General features: G+C 43.3%; 1 long non-coding RNA gene across 1 annotated transcript in view; it reads left to right on the forward strand.

The window, feature by feature from the left end:
• LOC132234337 (uncharacterized) overlaps positions 1-5,971 on the forward strand; it is an 8,085-nt gene extending 2,114 nt beyond the window's left edge. The window contains exons 2-3 of the long non-coding RNA XR_009452888.1: positions 2,850-2,991; positions 4,431-5,971. This is a non-coding gene — a long non-coding RNA (uncharacterized LOC132234337). The remainder of the gene's footprint in view (positions 1-2,849; positions 2,992-4,430) is intronic.
• Positions 5,972-6,778: the final 807 nt, after the last annotated feature.

Below are 6,778 nucleotides of genomic sequence, written 5' to 3' on the forward strand. Positions count from 1 at the left end.
AATACAAAGCCTATGTGATGAGGTGAAGTGAGGTACTCAGAACAGTGCACTCTTTAAAGCTTCTGAATTGTTTATTTCTGGAATTTTCCATTTAATATTTCAGACTGCAATTGACCAAAGGTAACTGAAACCACAGAAAGCAAATTAGAAACAAAAGTTGAACTGTATGTAACTGTATTTGCCTTCTCTGCAGCACTGTCCATGCTTAGAACCTGGTGGGCACTAAACCAGAACAAACTGTCTGATGTCATTTGGGCTGCAGAGATCCCAAAGTGCCAAATATCTATCCCTCAAGAAAGAAATTCTGCTTCTAAGAATATGTCCTACCCCATTAACCATAAGAGAGTCAGTGCGTGATAATAAAAAATTAGAAACCCCCTTAATATCAACCAATAAAAGAATGTTAAATAAATACGGTTGCATCCATAAGATGGAATGCTGCCATCAAAAATCATGGTTTTCTAATTACTAGGGAAAATGCTCACAATAAAAGAATAATTTTATTTTACATAAAATAAGTATATTTTATTATACTTATTAGTAATACATACTTATTTATATATACATACATATGTATGCATAAATTGTATGTGTATAGAAATTATACATAATAATACTATATTTTAAGAATATATCTTTATGTATTTCATGCTTGCATGTTGGAGTATGTTTTCTAAAATATATTAATTTATGCTAAATTATGTCACAGGAAATGCATGGAAATATTAACCATGACTATCTCTGGGAAATGGGTGATAGTTATTTTCTTCAACATACTTTTCTGTACTTTTCTACTTTCTCTAATGAAGATGAATTACTTTTATGAGAAGAAAAGTTTCACAATGCATGTCATTTTAAGGAAAGATGCTTAGCTACAAAGCCCTACCATGAGCCACTAACGCCTGAGGTTGAGCAAATTTGCTGTGGACTCTTAACCCCAAGCATTCTCCTCTCACTAGCCTATATTTCACAGCCTGACTCCTCAGCAAGGTCCCACCCTGTGTGGGAGTGTTGAGCATTATATGCAACCACCAAAAACACATCTGCACTTTGCACTTGTAAGGCACTCTGAATTCCACTGAGGAACTCCCAGTTAACCATCAGTACCAGATAACCGTGTCTTGAGTTCAATTGTGTGCAATGTTACTTGAGCAGAGATGTGGGGAGGAGAGGAAAAAGGAGGTTTTAATCTTTGTGGCTTCATGGGATGTACTGCTTGCATCCCTTCCTGGGGGAAGATGGAAAGTTTCAGATGTGGTTTAGGACAACGGGGTGCCAGGTCTGGGCAGGAACTGTGGCTCTGGAGCGTCTGGAAGTGGAGGTAGCCCACAGTCTTCCCCAATGCGTTTATTTTCATCTACTGATTTTCAACAGGAAGGCTGAGAAACCCCCAGAGGGAGGACTGAAACTCAGCCCACCCAGGCCCTACAAGCCTATGTCTGTGAAACGAGGGGGCTCCAAAAGCAGGACAGCTACAGGAAAGGGTGCCTCGAGGGGAGAGGAAATGGCACTGTAACTCCCGTGATAAAGGTTGAAGTTAGTGGAGAGTGGGTAGTCCCTCTGCTCGTACCAGAACTTGTCCTGACTCAGGCGCCCTGGGGCACTTTTGCAGCCTTGGAGCAAGGCACAGTGGGTGGCATTTTGAAGAAGAATAATCCTAGAAGAGTAGTAACACAATGTGTAGTGGGGCCTCTGGCGCAGTGTACTGCACCAATTAAATCCCCTGGCTTTGAATCACAGTTCTGTTACAGGGGGCATGGAGATGACTGTGTCAGAGGTGGTGATGGTTAGCTGCAAAGATGACAGCAGCAGAGTTTCAACCCTGGAGACACAGTACGTCTATCTGTAAAGCTGTCAGGGTCTGCTGTGACTACTTCACTGCTTGGCTCACCACCCTCCAAAGCGAAAGCCCTACCATGAGCCACTAACGCCTGAGGTTGAGCAAATTTGCTGTGGGACTCTTAACCCCAAGCATTCTCCTCTCGCTTTGCTCAGTGGGGAAAAGGGCTTCTGGCTTAGGCAACTGGGTTATTCCCAATTCACCAGCATTGGGCCTGCAGGATTTCAGGTGGTGGTCACGTGGTCACTGTAACAGCAACAGGGAGGAGGACAGACTTCTAGTCCCCAGGGGCCTCTTTGTGGCAGCATCAGAGCGCCGGTCTGTGGATTCCCACCACAGTGGGGACACTCAACAGAATTATTTCTGAACCCTTGAGTGACGTCAACACTCCTTGGCATTTCCAGAAATATTTAGGGGAAAGGGACTCTTTAAATGCTGGAGATAAAATAGGGGTACCCAGAATTGGAGATGTGTGAGTTGCTTGGGGACCAGTTTGTTTAAACAGAGCGAGTCAAAGGGGCTATTAAAGCATCCAATTTACAGATTCAATGTTTGTTCCATGGCAATTTGTCTTCTGCAGCTACTTGTTATGACTACTTCAAGGAGGTGCCCTTCGAGGACTTCATTCTTATTCGATGAGAGAAACATGATGACATGAAGCAAACTTGGACAATACTGCACCATCGACCGAGTTTATTTTTGGAGGCTCCTCCCCAAGGGACATTCTCAGTCTGTCCATAGCATATTCAGCAGCCTCTCCCCAACTGTTGCATTCTCTGCCCATATTGATTCTTTCTTTCTCCCAAACTTAAGCCAGCTAGAGTGATAGAGACACGATCTGATATAGAAATTCACCTAAAATGACCAATGATTGACAGTGGCTGGAGTTCATTTCTATTTTAATGGAGGATGTGTGGGGTCCGCAATGCCTTAACAGAAAGGAATCGGGCTAATTGTGAAATTCTTTCATCATGACAGGCCGTTGGAGGGAGCCTTTTAGGCAGGGGAGCTTCCTGGAATCTATGAATGATCCCCCAAAGACAACTCAACTGACTCAGAGAGTTAACTCTGATGGTGTCGATGATGTAACTAATAACCCCTATGCATGCACTGGCTGAACTTCAGAGCTGTATTCAACACATCCTTTTGAGGTAGGTAGAGCAAAAATAATCACTCAGAATTCATAGCAAAGATACTGAAGAGTAGAGGGGACCACTCACGGGGCCACATCTCTCAGCTGGTAATGGGTGGACCCAGGACTAAACAGACGGCATCTCGTGTAGGCCAAAAGGCCAAGTGTCCATGAAAAGGCTGTTTTCCTTGGCCCTCGTGGGTATGTTGGAATGTGAAGTTGTAAGGGGCTTACAGCTCAGCTAAATTATCTGATCTGTAAGCCTCTCTCTTTCTCTCACACCCCATATCCAATCCTTCAGCAAATCCTGACTTCACATTCAGCATACATGCTGAATATGACCCCTTTGCACCATCGCCACCACTGCCCCTACCCGGGTGTTCACCGTCTCTCATTTAGACAATTGCAGCAGCTTCCTGACTTGCCCTATTCAGCCTTTTTCTTCACACACCAGCAAGAGGGATCGTGTTAAAACCGAGCCGGGTCTTAGCAATCCCTGGCTTAAAACCCTCCATAGCTTCCCAACTGACTCAGAGTCAAAGCCAAAGTCCACACCCCGGTCCCTGACTGCCTTGCTGGCCGGCCTCTCCCAGTGGCTGTCAAGTCTCTCCTTGCTCCAGCCACACTGGTCTTCCTGCTGTTCCTCAAACTTGCCAAGCAGCTACACCAAGGCCTTTCTTCCTGCTGCTTCCCTGCCTGATAGCCACAGCCCTTGTCCTTCACTTTATTCAGATCCTTGCTCAAATGTCAGCTCCTCAGAGAAGCTCCCACTCCACCCACTGCATCTAAAACAGTGCCCCCACTCCCACGCCCCGCTGCTCCCCATCTCCTCACTTGGTTTTCATCTTCTTCATAGCACTTTCCTCCTAACACGTCACATATACATGTTAAAGAGCACTGTCTGGCTCTCTTACCTAGATGGAAGCGCCCTGTGAGTGTTGTTTTGTTCACTGCTGGCTGTATCCTCACTGCCTAGAAGGGTGCCTGGCACTTACTCGCTGAATAAATGAACCTGAGAAGCTCAGAGCAACACCTTTCCTTTTCGAAAAGCCCACACTCACACAAATGTTTTCTTCCTGTTCAGCTTAAACTACCCAGTGCATGACATCAGTCCTGTGATCATTTTTTTTTCCTGATGCTCTCACCTCTGGGTGACCTTTAGCAAGTAACTTGACTTCCTTAGAACTCACTTTACCCAGCTGTAGAATGGTAATAAAAATACCACCCACCCTGACGACATTTTCATGAAACAACTTCTGAAAAGTCTTCTTTGTTTCCTTGGGGAAGGAGCCACACAGATGAAAATTCTCACTATGAGGTTACAGTTAGAACCACGTTGAAGCCACGGGAGGGCAGGAACTGTGATATCTCTCTCTCTCTCTCTCTCTCTCTCCCTCCCTCTCTCTCTCTAGGCATTCATTAAGTCCTTTTCTAAGTTAATATCTGCATCTTCCCCAGCAGTCCTTCTGGAAGCTGGCCCCCTGTCTGGGCTACCGCTCTGAGAGCAACAGAAGAGTGAAATTTCACTTGGAAGTGACACGGACTGCTTTTTCCAGAAGAAGCCAACTGCACGATGCTTAAGGAAGAAATAGCTGCCGCTCCCGATCCCTTTACTTTGAATATGAATCAGGCAATGTCTGAAGAGGAGAAAAAATCAGATCAGAGGATTTTAGACTTTTTTCAGACCGACTCTCATGAATACCCGGACTCTCCGAATTTTGGTGAATTTCCTGGTTCAGCTCAGAGCTACTGAATCAGCAGATATTCTCAGAGTCAGACCCTAGTGGACATTAATATGTGAAATAAGGTCTGGTGCCAGGTATTTTCTGATGCTCAACAGGATTTGTACAATAGATGAATGGAGGAATATTCACACTCAACAATTTGTTTCTGTCCTTACCTCTTTCTCTTCTTTCTTCCCCTGTTTCCTTTCTGACTCTTTTTTTTTTCTTTCTGCTTCATTCATGCATTCAATGGCCCTGCTGGGCTTGACAGATTACTGACCCTCTAAAGTCCAATGATTTGGTATCAGATCTAATTTCCCCCTTTTCTCTACCATTTAAAGAAGCGTGTTGTAATTTCCCCAGCAGAAGTGAAAGTGATCAGGTCTACTGACATGTCTGCACAGGTACAAGAATGACAGGGCCAGGAGCAAGAGAAGAGGAAGAGGGGACTTTTGAGGGGCTGACAGCGAACCTCACATACCACCCAGGGGAAGGAAATGAAAACTTGCATTCCAAGGCAATTTTACCATTGATTATAATTCTTTGCCATGAAGCAGGTGCCAGAAACAAATTCTTCCTTTTAATTAGTATACATTAATTTTAATAACTGGAGCTTACTTCCTCCTTTGCCTGAGGAGGAGCTATATAAGGAGGCACAATTTGTAGTTAATTTGAAGATGAATAAAATATTAACATGGCTTTTGTTTCCCCTAAAACACAATACCTAAATTAGCACAATGCCCTGATTACCATCCTACACCTGCATTTAGATTGCAAATGAGCTCAGGGTTCAGCACAGTTGTTTGGGCTGAGCAAGTGAGAGCTGTATTAGGTGGCCATATTGATACTGAGGATGGTGTCCCATTTCAAGAACACCCACAGCAGAACCCATCATCTTGGCTTTGGCCCCAATCAGAAGGTTTTCATCCAGTGCATTTGGTCCTAATCACAGCAGAATCTTTCAGATGGATTTGTTCCCAGAAAACTTGCTTGACAGAGGTCAGATGGCAGAAGTTGCAAAAATGTCATTGTTTTACATTAACTATCTGTGGAAATTACGCCTAGAAACTGTTGTTGTGTTTTTATCCCATTAGCTGGCCTGTGCAGGGTAACAGCCAGGTTAAACTGTTGCCATGCTGGCAAGGACCATTTTACTGTACATTTGTAATTGTTATAAAAAAAGTACTATGAAGTAAAAATCACCAGAATTAATAGTGATGTTTTGCTTAAGAAGGAGAAAAAAGATGAGTAATGCATTAAGAACAAAGGAAGAAACTGCCTATATTATTGGCTTTGTTGAATGAACAGTGTTAAGATCTTGTTTTATGGCTCCACAGAATACATTTTCTTTCTTTTTTTAAAAATATATTTTATTGATTTTTTACAGAGAGGAAGGGAGAGGGATAGTTAGAAACATCGATGAGAGAGAAACATCTATCAGCCGCCTCCTGCACACTCCCCACTGGGGATGTGCCACAACCGAGTTACATGCCCTTGACCTGAATCGAACCTGGGACCCTTGAGTCCACAGGCCGGCGCTCTATCCACTGAGCCAAACCGGCCAGGGCCACAGAATACATTTTCTTTAGATTTTGGTCTTAGCTTCCATAATACTGCTGGTTTGTTTTTATCTTATAGAAACTAGGATTTTATTCATGATCTTAATTTCCTCTTTGCTTTAGTTGATAGCAAGTTCAAAAATTAAGTTTGAAGACTATCTCTAGTGACTCAGCAAAATTTTATGCTTGCATTTATTTTTCATTCTTATTTGGGGGGCTCAGTGGGGTGCATTAATTTTATCCTTGGCTTTATTTTCTTATGTATTTTTTCTTTTCACTCTGATCTTTTCTACTCTTCCTTTTCTCCTTTTCTATTATATACATTCTTTTTAAAAATATGTTTTTCTTAATTTCAGAGAGGGGAAGGGAGAGGGAGAGAGAAATAGAAACATCAGTGGTGAGAGAGAATCATTGATTGGCTGTCTCTTACAGGTATTCCCCACTGAGGATCAAGCCCACAACCTGGGCTCGTGCCTGACCAGTAATCGAACCATGACCTCCTTCCTGGTTCATGGGTCAGTGC

Source organism: Myotis daubentonii, chromosome 5, assembly GCF_963259705.1.
Source record: "Myotis daubentonii chromosome 5, mMyoDau2.1, whole genome shotgun sequence".
Taxonomy (NCBI): domain Eukaryota; kingdom Metazoa; phylum Chordata; class Mammalia; order Chiroptera; family Vespertilionidae; genus Myotis; species Myotis daubentonii.